The sequence below is a fragment of the Manis javanica genome, chromosome 13, assembly GCF_040802235.1.
Source record: "Manis javanica isolate MJ-LG chromosome 13, MJ_LKY, whole genome shotgun sequence".
NCBI lineage: Eukaryota > Metazoa > Chordata > Mammalia > Pholidota > Manidae > Manis > Manis javanica.
In genome coordinates this window covers 54,410,875-54,433,347 of record NC_133168.1, presented here as the reverse complement: position 1 = coordinate 54,433,347, position 22,473 = coordinate 54,410,875, and the positions used below count along the sequence as shown (strand labels likewise).

At 34.3% G+C, this 22,473-nt stretch overlaps 1 protein-coding gene across 31 annotated transcripts in view; it reads left to right on the top strand.

Annotated features, from left to right (window-relative positions):
• AHI1 (Abelson helper integration site 1) overlaps window positions 1–22,473 on the top strand; it is a 218,430-nt gene that overhangs the window by 98,625 nt on the left and 97,332 nt on the right. The window lies entirely within an intron of this gene.

Below are 22,473 nucleotides of genomic sequence, written 5' to 3'. Positions count from 1 at the left end.
AAAAAACTCAACTTTGCTAATTTTAAGAGTAGATACTCTACTGTAAGATTATATACCCTCAACCTATATTCTACTGAATAGAAAATAAAAGTAGCAAACGTGAGTTCTAAATATGTGTAATCTTCAATCTGATTCAGTTTCCCTTGGAGAAAGGAACCATAGATGATGGATAATCCCATTTTATAATTCATTTCAAGGAAAGCCAAGGTAAAATGCATTTTAGCAGAAACAGGATAACAACTGGCCAATGATACTATGTTTCTTCAAAGTTGGCAAGTTAATAAAATATGCAAAGAAGCTAGTTTAAAAAATACATGATTCACTGAGTTGAAGCACACTATGTAATTGCAAAGTTTTAGGCTAATGTTTTAAGTTAGTTTGAATAAAGTTTTCAAAGGACATCAAAGAAAAGAGCATCTAGGTGAGAAATGTGTATTTTGGCTATTGAAATATGGTTATTTCTGTTCATTACACATTTTTTACCATATTTTTTTCCATTATTGATTCATTTAGAAGAGACACTGAAAATAACAAAACAATTATCTTTGACAAGGAGATTATAATAAGAAACTTTAGCTTGAAAAGATCAAAATAATTTATTTAGAAATTTGGGGATAATATTACTTTTCTACTTTGAAAGTATTCGAAGTTTATTTATACAGTTATCTTAATATTTCTGTATAAGTCACATATTACAGTGAGAAAATAACTTGAATTAAGAGCTCTTATTTTCAGTCCTGGCTGTGCCTTTTATTAACCTTAGTGCTGGGAACCTTAGAATCTGTTTGAAAATTGGAGATAATATTTACATTATATATTATTGTAGTTCAAATCACATGGCACATCTGAGAACACTGCATAAGCATGAGGAACTACAACATAAATAGCATGACCGTGTGTACACTAGCTTTGAAAATACTTTGACTTCACTTTTCAATCACTGTAATAATTAACAGTTATCTAAACCTTAAATGTCTAGTGTTCCACATATCTTCCAGAAGTTGGAGTGATGATGTTAGTCATTCTTACATATGATGGAGGGCACACCATGTGCCTTTAGACTCTTATTCTCTGCCCCCTAACTAGATACTTGATTTGCCATCAGACTGTGTCATTTTAGTGACTAGGAGGGAAGGAACCTGTCTTCAACACTTGGTCCCTATCATCTTTCTGCTGAGATCTAAAATTCTTCTTGGAACAAATATGTCATTCCATACTTCAAGATTAAAGACATAGAACTTCAATGTCTGGTTGAATTAATATATTGATTAAAATTCATTCAAATACTGTCTTAAGTTTGTCAGCCAACAATGTATAAATAATAAATAGAAAATTCTTTCCTCTTCTGAAAAAGGGAAAAATCAGAGAGGATAGATAGGAAGTCCTTTGAAATGGGTAAAGGGATTACCACTGAGTCAGATAAAGAATAAAGGAAAAGCCAGATATGATAAAGGCAAGCCTTGTAAACTTCACCATTATATACAAGATTTGATCCATTTGCCTTCAGTTGTTCTTGGTCATATAAACATTGAGTACAGCATTTATGTCATACATGTCCCTCCATATGTGTACTACTTCAGAAACATTACCATTAAGCTAAATGATACATGGTAACACTGCTTCATTTGATTTTATTTTTGTTATTAATATAACTGACCTCATTTTAAGGCATATCCTTCTATAAAATTTATTGATATATCACTCTGTAGAAAAATTGTAAAAGTGGAGTATGTAGTCCAGTGTAGAAGAGCCAAATTTAGTTCATTTTACTCATTAAGAAGTCAATCTTTGTGGGGGGAAAAAATCGTGCACTAGGAAACAGGCGAAAAAGTTTCCATATGTGTCTCCATTTCTAAATGACTACAGATACAAATCCTGAGCAATTTTTGCTGGCCTCAGTCTTTTCAACGCTATAGCTAAATGAGGACAGTGAATCTAGGGACTTTCTATTTTCTTTGGTCTGTGTTCCTCAGAGTTTCTGCAACACTATTTTTATTCATTCTAAAATAATGTTAAATGGCTACTTTGCTTAAGTCTCTCTCATAAGGATATGGACTAACTATTGCTGTCTGTCCTCAAGGAGTTTATAGTCTGGTTGGGGAAACAAATGAGCATGCAACTAATTATGTCAATGTGTGATAAATTCTGAAATCACAGAATAATTACAGTGTCGTTGGAATACAGAGGAATAGAGGGGTTAGGAGGTTTCTCAAACTTTACATGTCCAGTAGAACTCTTGCCCCAAATCCTTCCACCTCCATTTCCCCTACCACACACCAACCAACCCTTGCCACTCCTACTGCTTCCCACCACGTTTACCCAGTTATTTAGGTGAAATTAGGAGCCATTCTTGATTCCTTCTTTTCCCTCTCCACTCTGTTTTCCCTCTTGTCTCTTGGCTTATTCTCCAGTATGACCTACCTCGTGTCACTTCCCTCCTTAAAACTCTTACGTGGTTTTCTGTCACAATTGGAATGAGTTTCAGAATCCTTACCCTGTCTTATGAAACCTTCTGTGATCTTGCTCCTATGTTGACTTGGTCAGCAGGCAGTGGTACAGGAAGGCATACAGAGCCAGGAACCAGGTAAACAAATGTACACTAGGAGAGAGCTTGACTTGGGTGAGGAGTGGTTTGAGTCTGTTTGACTGGAGGAAATGGTGAGATGGATGTGTTTAGGAAGAATGAGTCTATAGAGGTAGAATGGAGTCAAATTGTGCTCTTTTGAGGAACTCACATTTTATTCTCTAAATAAAAGAGATCTATCTAAAGATAGGAGTGTGAAGGGAATGATAAAGTCTTCTTAAAAGAGTGAACAATGGATTAGACAGGAGAAAATCTGGACACAACTCTAATAATATAGTTATTTTAGAAACTATTCATTAGGCAGTTACTCTAGATTCTTAAGAACAAAATAAGAAATCTGCTAATAGTAATACAATAAAAACTATTTAACTTCCCTGATTAATTTCTTTAAAGAAAGAAAATTATAAATTTAACATTTTATGTTAAATTGTAGGTTGTAGTGCTTCATCATTTAGGGAACGTGTTCTACTATATCTCAAAGTATTTCCATACTTCTTTAGTATAATGAAAAGAAAATCTCAAACAATAACAGCAACTTGTATTTGTATTAAATATTTTAAAGTGCTTTCATATATATTCACTTCTGATCCTCAAAAAAACTCTCTAAGTAGGGTAAGCATTAAAATCATAGGGAGTGAGATCTTTTTTAGAGCTTCTAGGACCTTAATCCTTTTGCTGTTCAATCCATTTACAGTGAAGCCAAGAGACAGAAGGACTGACTTAAACAGAGTTTTACAAAGCTAGTGGCAGCCCTATCTAAAGCAAGATCTCCTCACTCATAGCTCAGTACTTCTCATCCTCACCACACCAGACTGCCTATTTCTAGAGAAAGGCATAAGTTCAGGAGGTGAAGTGGACTGCCTGCGCAGGATCCTCAGTGAAGCTGTGCCTGGAGCTACTCCTTAATGTTTGGCACATTGTCCTCCCACTCTTCCAGGTGGTCCGTTTGGCTGTGTGTTATCTTTTGTTATTAACTTTACATATGCTACAGAGTAAAAACCTCAACAGTAATACATGAAACAGGTGTTGTTAAAACTGAGGTGCCAATACAGTATTTTCTGAGGATTAATGAACTTCCATTTTTTTTGATCATTAAATATAATTCTGTGTTTGCCAGTTCTTGATTTTTTTAAGGTTTGGTTCTAGTGAAACTGGTATTTAGTCTCCAGTCAAATCAGGAGGTTCTCTGCAGAGAAATTTTATTCTGTAATAGTTTGTCTGAAATCCAGATCACATTCAAGTACCTCAAGAGTCCTTATTATAGAGGCAAATTTTAAATTGTGGATTATTCAGTAAAAAATAAAATCACTGTTATGGGTAGCAGAAATCAGCAGAAAGTGCTTTATCATATTGGCAGTGGCATGGTTGTATCATCTTTGCATTACATATTTAAAGGACAACTTGTTTCATTTTTATGTATTTTATCTTTTCATAGCATTGCACTAAATTCATTAGATACATTCAGTCATATAAAATAAATGGGTCTATTTTATTACTATAACTTTATCAACATAATCTTTTTAATTATACACTTGGATGTGTGTGATGTGTTTTTTAAAAGTAATCAATAGCTGCTGTCTTCTCCATATTTGTTTTCACTTTCCATTGGACCATATAAATGTATATTAAACTTGATTGACAACTGTTTAATCTAATCTTACCATATCCTAAACAGTCAAGATACTTGATTTAAACAAAATCATAAAATGATTCAGGTAACTTCAGTATTGGTTAAGAGATTGGTCAAGTTAACTTTCATACTTCTGCAAGTCGAATAATATTTGTACTAGATTTTCCCATTAATTTTACAGGTCTTTGGCAAGTATACTCTTATTTTCTTGACCAGTTCTTAAAAGTAAGGACTGTTTTTCCTATTAAATTTTATATTTACTTTTAAGATTTCAATATTTCTTAAGGTTTTAGTTTTTTATAAATAAATGCAAAACTTTTTAAATAATATAATTAAAATTTTAAATAAATCCTGGGTCATAATTTCACAAGAGATTCTGTGATATCCTTATATAACTCATTGTGCAGAAAGTAAATTACATCTAAGCTAGAAATATGATTCTTCTTATATTTCAAAAGAAGGAAAAGAAAACATTCTGGCAAAAATTGGGAATTAGAATGACTCAGTAAACACAGCTGATGGTAAAAGGGGGTTTCCATTTTAAGGAAGGTAAAATGAGCTTTAAAGGACTTTCTCGTGCTATCAGAATTGGCAAGTTTTCTGTTAATATTACTTAATGAACTTTACTCATTGAAAAATAATGTGTTCTTGAATTCTGATATCAAATCTCCAGAATTCCAGGGCAATTGGTGGGATGGGTGAAAGGAATTAATCCACTCTCATAGATAACAATAACCTATGGACTAACTTATTTTCTGTAGACAGTTGTCCTTAATTGTGCTTTATGGCATAAAAGGAATGAAAAACATTTTTATTATGTAATTTTTAAAGCAAGAATTTTTTTCCAAAGCAACACTTCTCTTATTTTAACACATGTGTACTATAGTGTGAAAAAAACTGGGCTTGGAGTCAGAAGGCCCAAAGAGTTGGGCCTGTCCTTTAATTCTGCTACTTCGTGGCTCTTATCTTGGGTAGCTGATTTTATCTCTCCAGGTATAAAATCTCTATTTTTTACTTAATATGAATTTTCTACTTCAGAGAATTGTGAGGATCAGAAAAATATTTTTATACTTTGAAATCCATAAAATACTGTGAAAGTAACAATATAAAATTTTATGGATGACACTTGTGATTTTTTTTTTTTTTTACTTTGAAATCATGCAATTTATACTGTGGTCAAAGGAATGGAGGAAGTCTTATTTTAAGATGTGGTTTAATACAATGTATTAAGTGATAATTATAGAAAAAAGAATGTATCAGGCAAATGATGGATATAGAATTTTGAGAAGCATGCCCAAAAGATATTAAGATGAAGTAATTTTAAGAGGAAAGTTTTCAAATAAGCATCTCAGACTTAATCCACTAGAACTCACTTAACTTTTGAAACTTCATCTTTGAACTTAAGTACGAGTCAACACAAAAATCCTAGAGGTGGAAATACGTAAAGAACTCACACAACTCAACACCAAAAACACAAACAAATCTGACTTTAAAAATGAGCAGAAGACATAAATAGACATTTTTCCAAAGAGGACATACAAATGGCTAACAGATATGAAAAAATGCTCAACATCACTAATCATAAAGAAAATGCAAATCAAAACCACAATGAGATAGCACCTACAACAATCAGAATGGCAATTGTCAAAAAGACAAGAGATTACAAGATAAGAAAGTGGTGAGGATGGAAAAAAAAGGAATCCTTATAAACTTGGTGGGAATATAAATTGGTGCAGCCATTCTGGAAAACAATATGGAGGTTCCTCAAAAAAGTAAGTATAAAAATACCATGCAACCCAGTAATTCCACTTCTGGGAATTAACCCAAAGAAAACAAAATCTCTAATTCAAAAAGATACCCCTATGTTTATTGCCACATTATTTACAATAGCCAAGATAGGGAAACAACCTAAATGTCTATCAATACATAAATGGATAAAGAAGATGTGGTACATACATACAATAGAATATTAACCAGCCATGGAAAAGAATTAAATCTTGCCATTTGCGACAACATGGATGGATCTAAAGGGTGTTATGCCAAGTGAAGTAAGTCAGACAAAGACAAGTACCATATGATTTCACTTATATGTGAAATCTAAAAAAAGAAAACCAAACCAACAGAACAAAAATAGACTCATAAACAGAGAACTGACTAGTGGTTGCTGTAGGGGATGTGGATTGTGGGGGATAGGTGAAATAGGTAAAGGGGATAAACTTCCAATTATAAAATGAATTAGTCATGGGGATGAAAGTACAGCATAGATAATATAGTCATTATGTAATAGTAACTTCATATGATGACAGATGGTAAGTACATTTATTCTGGTGAGTATTTAATAATGTATATAATTGTTGAATCACCTATGTTATGTACCTGAAACCAATATAGTATTGAATATTAACTAAACGTCAGTTTTAGGAAATACTGGTGATGGGACTATTTTCATTTTGGATTTTTCTGGACAATATAAAAAAGACCTTAATCACATGGCTTTTTTTCCTTTAACATAGCACTATTTTATTTATATTTATTTTTTATTGAAGTATAGTTGATATACAATATTATATTGATTTCAAGTATACAACACAGTGGTTCAACAGTTACACACATTATTAAACCCTTACCTAGTGCAATTACTGTCTGTCAACAAAGATGTTACAGAAACATTGGCTATATTTTCCACACTGCATTTCATTCCCATGACCAACTTACATGATGACTGAGAATTTTGTGCCCCTTTATCCATCTTACCCATCCACCCCATCCCTTCACCCATGGTAACCACCAGTCATTTCTCAATGTCTCTGAATCTACTGCTCTTTTGTTCATTTTATTTGTTTTGTTTTTAGATTCCATGTATAAGTGAAATCATATGGTATTTTTCTTTCTCCGCCTGGCTTATTTCAATTAGCATAATACCCTCTAGATCCATCCATGTTGTTGCAAATGTCAAGATTTCATTCTTTTTTATGGTTGAATAATATTCTATTATGTACATGGGCCATGTCTTCTTTATCCATTCATCTATCATGGACACTTAATTTGCTTCCATACCTTTGCTTTTGTAAATAATGCAGCAATAAACACAGGGATGCATATATCTTTTCAAATCAGGGATTTTGTTTTCTTCTGGTAAATTCCTAGAAGTGCAGTTGCTGGGTCATATGGTATTTCTATTTCTAATTTTTTCATTAACCTCCATACTGCTTTCTATAGTGACCACACCAGTTTACATTCCCACCAACAGGGTAGGAGGGTTCCCTTTTCTCCACATCCTCGTCAACACTTCTTCATGTCTTTCAGATAGTGGCCATTCTAACTGGTGTGAGGTGATATCTCATTGTGATTTTGATTTACATTTCCCTGATGATTAGTGATATGGATCATCTTGTCATGTGCCTGTTGGCCATCTGTATGTCATCATTAGAAAAATGTCTGTTCAGGTCCTCTACTTGTGTTTTAATCAGGTTATTTGGTTTTTTGGTGTTGATTCATAGTTCTTTATATAATTTTGGATGTTAATTCCTTATTGTATAAATCATTTATAAATATATTGTCCCATACTGTAGATTGCCTTTTTGTTCTGTTGATGATGTCCATTGCTGTACAGAGGCTTTTTAGTTTGATATAGTCCTACTTGTTCATTTTTTATTTTGTTTCCCTTGCCCAAGGAGATGTGTTCAGAAAAAAATTGTTCATGCTTATGTTCAAGAGATTTTTGCCTATGTTTTCTCCCTATTTTTTGCATGAAATATCTTTTCCATCCCTTGACTTTTAGTCTGTGTATGTCTTTGGGTTTGAGGTGAGTGTCTTGTAAGCAGCCTATAGATGGGTCTTGCTTTATTATCCATTCTATTACTCTGTGTCTTTTGATTGGTGCATTCAGTCAATTTATACTTAGGATGATTATTGAAAGATATGTACTTATTGCCATTGCAGGCTTTAGATTTGTGGTTACAAAAGGTTCAAGGGTAGGTTCTTTACTATCTAACCGTCTAACTTAACTCACTTATTAAGCTATTATAAACACAGTCTGATGATTCTTTATTTCTCTTCCTTCTTATTCCTCCTCCTCCATTCTTTATATGTTAGGTGTTTTATTCAGTACTCTTTTGTGTTTCCTTTGATTGCTTTTGTGAGTAGTTGATTTTATTTTTTGCCTTTAGTTAGTATTTGGTTGGTCTGCTTTCTTTCCTGTGATTTTATTTTCTCTAGTGACATCTATTTAGCCTTAGGAGTGCTTCCATCTAGAGCAGTCCCTTTAAAATATTCTGTAGAGGTGGTTTATGGGAGGCAAATTCCCTCAATTTTTGCCTGTCTGGGAATTGTTTAATCCCTCCTTCATATTTAAATGATAATCATGCTAGATACAGTATTCTTGGTTCAAGGCCCTTCCGTTTCATTGCATTAAATATATCATGCCATTCTCTTCTGGCCTGTAAGGTTTCTGTTGAGAAGTCTAATGATAGCTTGATGGGTTTTCCTTTGTACGTGACCTTTTTTCTCTCTCCAGCGGCCTTTAATACTCTGTCCTTGTCCTTAATCTTTGCCATTTTAATTATTATATGTCTTGGTGTTGTCCTCCTTGGGTCCCTTGTGTTGGGAGATCTGTGGGCTTCCATGGTCTGAGAGACTATTTCCTCCCCCAGTTTGGGGAAGTTTTCAGCAATTATCTCTTCAAAGACACTTTCTAACCCTTTTTCTCTCTCTTCTTTTTCTGGTACCCCTATAATGTGAATATTGTTCCATTTGGCTGGGTCACACAGTTCTCTTAATATTGTTTCATTCCTGAAGGTCCTTTTATCTCTATCTTCCTCAATTTCTCTGTGGTCCTGTTCTCTGATTTCTATCTATTAACGGCCTCTTGCACCTCATCCAGTCTGCTCTTAAGTCCTTCCACAGATTGTTTTATTTCTGTATACTCCCTCCTAACTTGATCCTTTAGCTCTTGCATATTTCTCTGCAGGTCGATCAGCATGGTTATGACCTTTATTTTGAATTCTTTTTCAGGAAGATTGGTTAAATCTATCTCCCCAGGCTCCCTCTCAGGGGTTGTCTGGGTAATTACAGACTGGATCAAATTCTTCTGCCTTTTCATGACGATAGAGGTAGTCATAGGCAGTTGGCGTGTGTGTCAGCTGGGAGAACAACATCCCTTCCTGCACCTTGTCCTTCTCCACTGCCTGTGCCAGTTACCCACACACAGCAAGCAGCTTCTAGTTTTATTTCCTGAGCTGCCGCAGGCGGGGCAGCCATTGGGGCAACCCAGAGCCCCACAGGGAGAGAGGCCGGCATGCTGGGTGTGCTCTCCTGCAAGAACAGTGACCCTTCACACCCTGTCCCAGCTTCCTCTGTCTGTGCTGGGCTGCTGCGCACCAGAAGGACATCTGTGTCTGGACTGGGCGGCTGCAGAGGTGGCTCTGGGCAGCCACTTTCAGGCTGCTCCCCTGCTGTGGCTGGGCCACGTGGGAGGAGGAATGGACGGAAGGCTGTTTATCGCCGTGAGGGGCTTCAGAGCTATACTGCCACCAAGGGGGTTAGGGTGCCCAAAGTTCCCCAAGATTCCCAGCCTGCTGGGCCAAGTGTGCCAGGACCATTCCATCCAGCTGTGAAGCCCCTGCCCCTTTAAGACTTTCCAAAAGCACTCGCTTTTCTTTTGCCTCAGGGTCGCCAGCTACAGGGGACCCGCTCATAGGTTTTACTGTTCCGTTTCCCTAGTACCCAACACACCATGCACTGTGTGTCTGTGCTCCTGGTGCGGATGACTAGGGCTGGGTATTTAGCAGTCCTGGGCTCCCACTCCCTCCCCACTCCAACTCCTCTCCTCCCTCCAGTGGGCTGGGGTGGGAGGAGCGCTCGGGTCCCGCCAGGCCACGGCTTGCATCTTACCCCCTTCATGAGGTGCTGAGTTCTCACAGTTGTAGATGTAGCCTGACTGTTGTACTGTATCTTCTAGCCTCTCTTTTAGAAATAGTTGTATATGTTGTATTTTCAAAAATATATATGGTTTTGGGAGGAGATTTCCACTGCCCTACTCACACTGCCATCTTAGGAATCGCTTCCCTGCCTATGTTTTCTTCTAAGAGTTTTATGGTTTCATGTCTTATATTAAGGCCTTTAATTCATTTTGAGTTTACATTTGTGTATGTAGTTAGACAGTAATCCAGTTTCATTCTCTTGCATGTAGCTGTCCAGTTTTCCCAACACTAGTTACTGAAGAGGCTCTCTTTTCCCCATTGTATATTCATGGCTCCTTTATCATCTATTAAATTGACTATATTTGTTGTGTGGGTTTATATCTGAGCTTTCTGTTCTGTTCCATTCATCTATGGGCCTGTTCTTGTGCCAGTACCATACTGTTTTGATTACTGTAGCTTTGTAGTACAGTATGAAATCAGGGAGAGCAATCGTGCCAGCTTTGTTGTTCTTTCTCAGGATTGCTTTGGTTATTCAGGGTCTTTTGTGGTCCTTCATGAATTTTAGTTTTATTTACTCTAGTTCATTGAAAAGTATCATTGGTATTTTGATAGGTATTACATTGAATCTGTGAATTGCTTTGGGCAAGATGGCCATTTTGACAATACTAATTTTTCCTATTCATGAACATGGGATAGAGTTCATTTATTTGTGTCTTCTTTAATTTATCTCATGAGAGTCTTACCATTTTCAGAGTACAAGTGTTTGCCTCCCTGGTTAGGTTTATTCCTAGGTATTTTATTCTTTTGGTGCAGTTGTCAATGGAATTGTTTTCTTGATTTCTTTTTCTGCTAGTTCATTATTAGTATAAGGAAATGCATCAGATTTCTGTGCATTAATATTGTATCCTGTAACTTTGCTGAATCCAGTTATTAGTTCTAGTTGCTTTTTAGTGGAGTCTTTAGGGCTTCCTATATATAGAATCATGTCATCTGCAAATAGTGACAGTTTTACTTCTTCCTTACCAATTTGGCTGCCTTTTATCTCTTTATCTTGTCTGATTGCCATGGCTAGGACTTTAAGTACTATGTTGAATAAAAGCAGTAAGAGTAGACATCCTTGTCTTGATCCTGACCTTAGAGAAAAGCTTTCATCTTTTTGCCATTGAGTATGTTGTTAGCTATGTGTTTGTGAAATATGGCCTGTATTATGTTGAACTATATTCCCTCTATATCCATTTTAAGAATTTTTATCATGAGTGGATGTTGAATTTTTTCCAGTGTTTTTCAGCATCTTTGGAGATGATCATATGGTTTTTATCCTTCCTTTTGTTGATGTGGTTCTTTGAGAAGATAAAGAAAATAGATTAACCCCTAGCCAGACTTATCAAGAAAAAAAGGGAGGATACAAATAAAATCAGAAACAAAAAAGAAGGTACAGCTGACACCACAGAAATACAAAGAATTCATAGAGAATTCTATGAAAACTTATATACCAATATATTGGACAACCTAGGAGAAATGAACAAATGCCTAGAAAAGTACAACCATCCAAGACTGATCCAGGAAGAAACAGAGCATCTGTACAGACCAGGTACCAGAAACAAAATTGAATTGGTAATCCAAAAACTCCCAATGAACCAACAACCAGGACCAGATGGCTTCACATCTGAATTCTCTCAAACATTTAAAGAAGAGTAATGTCCATCCTTAAAGTAATCCTGAAAGTAGAAGAGGAGGAAATACTTCCAAACTCATTCTATGAGGCCAGTATCACTCTAATAGCAAAACCAGACAAAGACACTACAAGAAAGGAATAGACCAATATTCCTGCTGAACATAGATTCAAAAATCCTCAATGAAATATTAGTAAACCAAGTTCAGAAATACGTGAAAAAAGATGATCCAACATTTCACTCTTATATTCCCCTTCCACAAAGACTAAGATTTCATTTGTTAGATTTTTTTATTTGCATTCATGATTGGATTATCTAAAGTTGATATTTGGTACATTAAAGGTATAAGGTGCCAGTTTAGTAACTAATATCAGTATTTACTGATTCTCCAGTGATCTGAGTTAATCCACTTGTTAAAAATTAGAACTTATCCTCACTTGTAATAAAAGCCGCTGTATTTTCTAAAAAAACAAATGTCATTTGATTGGTAAATTGTTTCTAACTATGTTGATAATTTAAAGTGTACTCTACATATTTATCATTTCCTAACTTAAAAATCATCTTTACCATTTCTGGCAAATGCTAATATACTTAATAGTTTGTCATTCACATGGAGATGCATTTAGTATTAATGTCCCCATTGAGATAGTAAGTTTTTCCTAATACCCTCTGAGGGCAGAATATGAATGCAAATTTTTCTCTGCATTTAAATCTGCCAATTTAAATGACCTTAAATTTGTCCACTATTTCCTAGCCATTTATTTTGTGAGAAGCTATTTTATATGACATTTATATGGTGTATATGGTTCCAACTTTCCAGTTTTCAACCTTTTGCCTTTAAACTTTCCTTCTTTTGCAGTAACATTTCTTTGTGTGTATGTGTGTGTGTGTGTTTAAGAACCTACTAAATTTAGTTGTCAAAATAGAGTGTAGAATTTGCCCCATGGATTAATTTTGAAAGTGAAATAGAGTTGACACTTGAACAACACGGTTTGAACTATATGGGTCAACTTACATGTGGATTATTTTCAATAAATATGGTACTATAAATGTATTTTCTCTTCCTTAGGATTTTCTTAATATTTTCTCTAGCTTACTGTATTATAACAATAGAGTATATAATACGTACATATGCACTAAGCAACTCTTTTTGTTATCTGTAAGGCGTCCAGTCAACATAAAACTAGTAGTACTTAAGCTTTTGAGGAGTCAAGTTTTACTCAGATTATTGACAGCGTGGGGGTCAGTACCCATAATCCCTGCATTGTTTTATATTATCAAACACTGAAAAATAAAAAGAAAGCAACTGCAACCCATTAATTTCTTTTTTGTATTTTGAAGGTTTATATAAGTTATTTGCAAATAGCATCTTTTTTTAAAGGATCAAATGTAAATGTTTTGAGAGTTGAAGCAAAGTTGAATAGAGCTATTATAGTATATATGGCTCTGAAATATGAAATCTAATTTCAGAAAAGATATTCAGCCTCAAATTTGTATAGCAGTATATATAAGCTAACCATTTTTTGTCATATATGTGATAGAAATGTAATCATTGCCATGAGTTAGCTTGAGTTTCCTGAAAGAACTTCCTGTCTCATTTCTGATGATGGCATTATCATTTTTCAGGTGGAAACTGGACACATCTTTGACTCTTCCTCCTTTCCATGTTCTAACTAATTAGTTTCAGAGCCCTCTCATTTCTTTACTCAAATTTTTCTGAATTCACCAATCATCCTTTTGATTTTTATGGTTTCTTTCTTGTCCTGTTTGTTCCATTTTTCTGGTATCAAAGTTTTGTGAATGTGATTGCATCTTCCTAAACCTAAGTAAAGTTGTCTTCTCTGAATTGATGTTTCCTCTGTTCAGTTTTTTTCATTTCTTTGTGTATCCTGTGTTTTTCTTTCATGCCAGTGGATTTTCTTTTATACCTGCTGATCCTTGGTATATTCATCTATTTTTAAAACTGAAGGACTGCTTAGAAATATGGCATCCCTCCTACATTGTGTGAAAAGATCTATAATCTCACTATTTTGTTTACCTTTGAAAAAAGAGCTTATTAAGAACTTTGTATATATGACTAAGACATATGAACTAGCTGCTGATATTTAGGGTAAATAGGCAAGAGTCCACCTGTCAGTCTGTCACACTGATTGCCAGAATGAGAATAAGTGGAGCCATGGTATCCACTCTGAATTCTTCACTCTTCCCAAGTGACTACTTGTTCAATATTATTTTTAAGGACAATTCCACAGACTTTTTTTTTTTGCCCCTTGTGGTTAATGCTCAGCAGCATCCACTTTATCTGCAGCCTTTTTGGCCTAAGTGTTTTACATAGGAACATTCAGTTATTTCTGCCCCTGCACCCCACACCACCACCACCAAATATACTGATTCTGCTTTCACAGATCTTCTGAGTTTCATTGTCAGGTAGATTCTGTATCTACTGCAGCCCATCATAATGTTTTCAGATAGATGTTTCTCACTTCATCTTGTAGAAAATTTCTGGAAATCTCTAGTCTGTTGTTTTTCAAGCTCACCAGTGATTTTCACAATGGTTAATTTTTTGTCCTTTTCTTACTTTCCTATCAACAGCATTTGACACATTTGATCACTTCTTAATACACTGGTTTCAGGGATACCAGATTCTTGGTTTTCTCCTTAGCAACTACTTCATTCCCCTTTGATAATTCATCCTCTTTTCTTCCAGTCTCATTAGGTTGTTCCACTACTGTCTCATTCTCTTTTATTCCCTAAATATGTTTACTTCCTTGGTGATCTCATGTTTTTAAATAAAACACACATGCTAATGTTTTATCTTTAGCCCATACCTCTTTTCTGAACTCTAGACCCACAGAGTCCAATACAATAGCCTCTAGCCTCATGTGGCAGTTAAATACTTGAAATGTAGCTAGTGTGACTTAGAAACTACATTTTAATTTTATTTTACTTTAATTTAAATAGCCATATTTGGCCAGTGGTTTTCATATTGGACAGTTCAAACCTACAAAATCTACTTCTATGTAAATTTTCACTACACCAGACAAATCAGATGTTGCAATATAAGGAAGAGATTACCAGTTTTTTCAACTTTTTCCAAAATGCTTTTAATATGAAAACTTCCCTGAATATAATATTGAAAATTTCATGATAGTTCATTATTATTATTATGCAGATGTTATTAATAAGCCTTATTAACTTGAATAACAACTCTACAAGCTTCTTAATTTTCATATTTAAGTCAACAACATGATACTCTGCTATCACATAGCCAAGTGGTCAGTGACATTTGAATTTAGATCCAGATTTTATAACTTATGTTACAACCTGAAACAAGTTATTCCATCTTAGTGACTTGTCATTTGAAAATAGAGGATAGGAAAGTGTTTGCTGCAAGTGAAAGTTTTTAAATACCAACCTATGTTCGAATTACAATGCAGTAGGAGTTATAGATAGTATCTTTATGACTATATTCAGAACTATTTTAATCATTACTTTAAATTTACTTCTCATTAAATTTGTGAAAGTAAAGCCACTATGTTATTAGAATTAAACATAGTGAATGTCTTATGCTAAAATCTATATTCCTCTAGTACATATATATTTTTTTGAAAATACAATTTCTAGGCTTACTGATTAAAATATTTCTGTGACAAAGTGGTTTTTACTGTATAATTCTGAAGTAGGAGACTTTTAAAGTTTCAACTTCTTTTTCAGAACATAGCTGATATCATGGTAAAAGTAGTAAATGTAATTTACTTCTGTGACTCCAGGGTAGCATGAAACTGTCAGTAATCAGTTCACTTAAAGGTAAGGATTAAAGGAAGAATTACAACAACTTTATATGACTGCAACCAGAAAGGCGAGAGGGCAGGTTATAAAATGGCTAAAGTACTTTTGACCAGGCATAATTTTACTGTCTGTTTTTAATAATTTGAGAATAAGATTATATTTAATGTTATTTAATATCAACCATAAAACCCATAATCTCAAAACGAAAAGGGCAGTTTTTCAATTTTTAGGGCAATTAGTCATTCAAAAAAGGTAGTATTTTAAAGGTATGTTATGTAGTTTTCAAAGAAGATTTTTCCATAACTTTTTTCTGATAATAAACCTAATGCATGGTTTTGAAAAATATTAATATTAAATCATTTTGAAGACTTTCTTCAGTCACTAGATATTATGTATATTTTTGGTTTTCAGTACTACAATGAATACATCTGTCTGTATAACAATGCTGATCACATTGTTAAAAAATATTTTAATTTGTTAAAAAAATATTTTAATTCATGTTTAAAATAAAAGGTCAGATTGATTCCATGTTAATCATAATATTCATTCTTTACCTTATATACCCATACATTAACATTTCTACATATTTCACATCACTGTCCATTTCAATCCTTATGCTCTATAGTTTGTGAAGAGTGGTAAATCTAAAAAACTAGTAATTATTTTTTATTTAGTAATTTTCCTTAGGGTTGGCCACTGCTTAGAACCAAAGAAGCAGCTCCTCCATTTTCCTCTCCTGGTCAGGGAAGAAAATAGAATTTGTATCATAAAAATTATTTTTGTTTCCTGTGTAAATCCCTATGCCCTAAAGTGACTTTTTTAAAATTAAGTCTGTGACAAGAAATACTTTAGTTTTTAAATATTTTGGCTTGAATCTATGGAAGACCCTGGAAATTCAGAGCAAGAGAGCTGTCTAAATTAAGTTCTCATTCACTCTTACTAAGGTTATTCTTTATAAGACTATTCAGAATAGCTAAAGGTTTCCCTTTAGGCTATGTGCATGCTTTTACATTTTGTGGTTTAGTCAGTTTGGTCTGGATAGTGAACAGTGATATCATAGAATTTACTGGTATTGTTTTCTGGAAATGACTGTCCATCACTAATTGAAAATGTCAGCTAACAATGAAAATTAGATTTAGGAACCAGACCTTCTGGTAATAAGGACATCTAGATAATGTTGATTCGTATTTTCCAGAATTTTAAATGTGTGTTTTTAGGAAGCTTTTTTCTTGAATGAAAAGTGAATGAAAATATAAAGTCTCTCTCTGTGTTGTTCTTAGTCAGCAACTTGTCTGCAAGTCTGAGAGCAAAGTTGATGACAAATATTGCAACTAAGAAATGACTAACTGGAGTGACTGGTCATTTTTTGTAATAATTAAAGAGTTTTTTGCATTGTAAATGTTCAATACATAAAAAGTAGAATTGTTTTAATGGTTTAATTTGCTTTTTTCAGGCAGTTTGCTTTTTTCTCAACTTTCTCCTCTGAAGAAGCATTCTGCTATAATTTCATAAGGAGTACAAACTGAGAATGATTTTTGACTAGCATCCATCTTTTTCTTTCTGGTCAGAACCAGAAATACTATACTTTAGTAGAAACACCCAAACAAAAGCTGTTGCTAAAAACCTTTGTATACTTTATCAAAAATTAATTAATGCAGTTTATCAGCCACTGTTTATTAAGAGCCTAGTATGTGACAGGGATTTTGCCAAACTCTAGGAGAATTGGAAGATGAAAAACTACCCTCAGAGCCCCCCCCAGTTTAGCTGGAGAATGCAGCAGGCCAAGCAATAGTTAAAATACAAAGGGTGTGTGTGAGTTCCACAGGAGGTAAGCATAAAACATTAAAGGAGTACAGAGAAAGGAATCAATCTGAGGAAATATATTGTCTTTATAAAATGCACTTAGTTTCATGGCCTGTTTAGAATTCTGTGTTGTCTGTACAATATAGAACAATATTGTCCACTTAAACTCCTCTAAATGATAGCTTAGAACTAGGAATCTGGATTTTGTTGCTGGCCCTTTACAAGGCTAATGTGTCACAAGTCATGTAATGTAGGCTTAATTGCTGTGCTACATCCTTCAGGTCTGCCTCTCAAGGGCATCCTGGTATTCTGGAAACAAGTGAGTGAATATCTATAAAGCATTCCAGTTTCTTTCACATTAATGTGTGTGAGTGACTGTGTGTGTGTGATGTTTATTTGACCTTCTTTTAAAAGCAATCAAGTTTTTCAAATCTCCGAGCTGTTAAATTTATCTGAGCAAAGTAGGAAGTGAGAAGATTTTTTTATTTCAGCCATTCAGAATCAGCAAAGTTTGAGGTGTTGTCTTGGGGGAATGTCTCTTGTGTGCCTTTTTTCTTCTAATTCTTTATTTTTTTAGTAACATTATGAAGCTTGATAGTTAAGGTCATCCTGGCTATTTAGTCTGTGTATTTTCAAGTGAAGATTAACAAACAGTTGAAAGTAAAGCTACTTAATAAAGTAAAAGGCAGCTATAAATGCACAGTATAGCATTTAAGCAAATTAATGTACTTCTTATTATTTATTGAGCTTTTCTAAGGAAAAGGTTGATATAGCGTAATAAGCATTTTTTTTAATGACTTTGCTTTCTTTGAGTTATGGAAAATGTCTTCTAAAGCATGCTTACATTCAAAATTTAAATATACTATCTCCCCCAAGAATTTAAATTATGTCTTTTATGATGAGGAAATGAGGTCTCACCTTCCTACATTCTCAATACCAAACCAGTGTAATAAATGAAAATACTTTTTCCATTATTAAATCCTTTCTCATTTTAACTTTGTTCTTTTTTTGCTTTGTTTTTAATTCTAAAGGATACTTAATTCCTGCACATGCAGATATTGGGAGTGCAAGATTCATTCATAAGCACCCAGTGAGTCCCTTCTTTGTCCCAGGCACTGTTATAGGTGTTACATGAATGCAGCAGTAAACAGAACAAGTAAAAATCCATGTCCTTGTTCAACTTATTTTCTAGTGCAGAAGGACAGGCAGTGAACAAATAAGTACAGAATAAGTAATAAGCAAAGCAGGTAAGAGGGATAGAACTGGAGAGTTGAGGTTAGGTTGCTGTTTTAAATAAAGTAGTCAAAGAGAGCTTCACAAAGAAGCTGAAAAACTGAGCAAAATTTAAAGTAAAAAGCCTTTTGTTTGGGAAAATAGCATCCCCAACCAAGATTCTGAGTCAAGAATGTTCCTGGTATTCATTTTGAACAGCAGAGAGGCCAGTACAGGTTAGGTAAAGGGAATGGAGGGGAAAAGTAGAAGACAATGGAGCCAACTGGGTAGCAAGGAGACAAATTGTGCAGAACCTTATATAAATGAAGGTCAGAACATTGCCTTTCCCCCCAGCACTGGCAGTATTCACTAGAGATATATTTTTAAGAGGGGAAGATGGGTAGGTCTGTACAGTTTGACACTTGCTGTAATAAATATAATGAATAATGTACTGGAGGATATATATGATGTAGGATATGTATATGATGCTTCATAGAGGAGGCAATATTTAAGCTAATGGTTACCAAATGAGAAGACTAATAATCATAAAAGATGTAAGGCATTCCAGCCAAGAAGGCCAGTTAAAAAATGATTTTAATAATTGAGGTGGGAGAATGGGATTGAAGTAAGAAAGTAGAGATGTTAAATCATCAAATATTAGAGATTTGGAATATGAGTTGTAAGGGATAGAGAAGTAGAATTTGAGGGTGACAAAGGCTTCTAATTTTCAGTGAATGGATGGGAATCCATTAACAAAAATAGAGAAATTCAGGAATATTGGAAAAAAAGATAATGAATTGTATTTTGGATATATTGAGTTTGAGTTGACTGGAGACATCTTGAGTGAGCTATCTAATAGCTTGCTCATGAATTTGAGCCTCATTTATTAAATACCCTATTGTGAGCTGTACAACACAGAGAAGACAGGTGGTGATTATACAGCATCTTGCTATGCTGATGGACAGTGACTGTAGTCTGGTGTGGGAGGGGGACTTGGTGAGGGGGGAGCCTGGTAAACAGTATTCTTCATGTAATTGTAGATTAATGATAGCAAAAATAAATAAATAAATAAATAAATAATAAATAAATACCCCCCTGTGAGTCAAGCCCTCAGCCAGGAACTAGACTGTATACTTTGAAGCATAAATATAGATTAAGTATCCAGTGGCATCTATGTAGTCTTTAAATCTACAGGAGTTAATGGGATAAGCTGGAAGAGGCTACTGAAATGAAAAGAGACCATAAGACTAAGAACCATTAGGACAACCATGAGGCTGCCAGCTTGGATGTTTGCTATCCAGAAAGATAATAAAGGAAAAAAATTGAGGACCCAGGTAAAAACAAAAGCTTCTTTTGATGCTGTCTGTCTTCTTAAAAAAAAATTGCTCCTTGCAATAAAATATCTGAATAAAAAGGAAATGCCTGAATTATATTTATACTTTTATTTTTTGTACCTATACCTGTGATTTTAAGGTACTTACTATAACATTATTGTTAAAGACTTACAGATACTAAATTATATTTTAAGGATTGAACACACAGAATTGAAGTATTTGGCTTTGTCTGTATAATATGTGGTGCAACTTTATTAACCTGACTGTCCTCAAATTGCGTATCTAAAGCATGTCTCAAAGGATGTGATTTGGACAGATTACAGTCTTCTGTTGGAGTTTCCTGAGGGATTTGTCAAATATTAAACATTTTATGTTCTCAGTTGTTTTTAAATGGAAATAAGAACTGCAGGATATTGACTGATTATTGGTTAGGACAATTAAATTGAGTGTCTGTCTAAAAGTTAAACACAAGTAAACCTTATATTTATTGGATCAATTAATTTAATTTTTGATTAATATTTAGAAATAAATAGCACAGATCATTAGAGGCTAGCATAGTCCAGGGGATCTTCTCAGAAGGTGTGAGGCTTAACTGAAGCACAGAAAGATTAAATTATATTCACTCTTGGCGGCGGGGCTGAAACCAGGAGCCACGCTGTCTCTGATTGATGCAGTCCACACCATAGAACTACCACCTTTTCCCTGCTTGTTTTGTACTTTTCACAAGCATTAATTTACCATTTTCAAATCTTACAGACCATTTTCCCAATTCCCAGCATCATACCTACTCATTCATGTTTGTGTACCCTGGTGAGTGGGTCACTACGTATTTCCATGACTAACATAGGAAAGTCTACTGATCTGTGGTTTTGAATATTCATTGTGTTTTAACATGTCTGGTCTGTGTGGACATTGAAACCTTGTAAACTCAGGGCTCTCGGTCTTTGATGTTTCTGAGTTTAGGGGAATTTATTCATATAACATGAAAAGTAATATTCAAAGTATGTTCTCTTTTTGAAATCTTCGAAATAATTTACTCAGTAAATAGAGGGTTTCCCATAGCATCCTGAAAAAGTCCAGTATGAAATAAATATTAACATTTAACTTGACTAAATGAGGATAAGCCACGCTGAGATTCACATTTATTAAAAATTTATTTTTAGATGAATATTTTGAATATGGAATGACATACCAATGTCAAGTCTGTAGCCTGCTGTGCTGCAAGATTTCTGTATACCTTTCATTTTCTCTATTCATGTATGCAATCATTCAGCAAACATCTGTAAATTTGAACTACATGACACATACAACTAAAACTAGTTTTAGTAGATACAGTGAGGAAAATGCTGTGATAGAGGATTGCACAGGTATGCTAACAGAGGGAAAAGATAGGGAGGGAAGAAGAAAATCATGAACTGTTTCCTAGAGAACATGATGTTCTACCTGAGCTTTAAAGAATGCCTAGGAAATAATTAAGCTAGGAAGGGGATGTTAGAAAGGGAGAGAGTTTAAGTTCCCTTTCGTTGGAGTAAACAGTGGCTAGAGGAATGCCAAGGACAAATGTCACAGGTGAAGGCTAATGAGCTAGGAGGTAGCTACATTCTGAATGGCCTTGTGTGCCATTTTGAGTTAAGCAGTTGGAGTTAAACACTCAAGGAGGGTGATTTCTATTCTGACCATTAAGCTATAGAATGACAAGGTAACAATTTTCCCTTTAGTAGAGTCACTCGGGCAGTATGAGATATCATTGGAAGGCTTACGGAACAAGTCAGGTAGTTTAGTTAGGAAGCTATTCCATTAAATTCCAAATGATAGGAGAGGGTCCAAATTAAGTAGTGGGCTAGAGAGGAAGGGACAGGTTATACATATATATTACAGATACACACACACATATGAATCCACATATGACTGTATACAAATATGTATGTGTGTGCATATTCTTTAATAAAAATATTCTCAAGTTATGATAAAGTCAATGTTTCCACCTCAGATTGTATGATGCAAGCCATTGAGTTTTCTAAAGCAGAATTTATTGTTAGAATAGCTAACCTTTGTCATATAAATATTTAATTATAATGCTTACTATGTATTTTATTCTTCTAAAACTTGAGTTCTACATGTATTTAAAGGCTATTGAAAAAATACGGCGAATATAGCATATTTGAAACATCAAAGTAAAAATAAACATTCTGGTACCATATGTAAATTCATGTGTACACACATAGACATGTGTTCAGTATGCCAGGCAAAATTTGAAGTACTTTTTCCTATATTAATTAACTAATTTAATCCTCCCATCAATCTATGAGATGCATATTATTTCCCCAGTACTGAGTAAAGAAACAAAGGCACAGAGGTTAAACAACTTGCCCAAAGTCACATATCTAATAATTGCCAGAGCCAGTATTCTAAAATATAACAGAGTGGTTTCAGAGTCAAGATATTTTATGTTAATAAACCGTCCTTTGAAATGTGTTTTTTCTAATTGTGAAAGAACAAAAACTAATAATAAAGAATTATAAGTAAC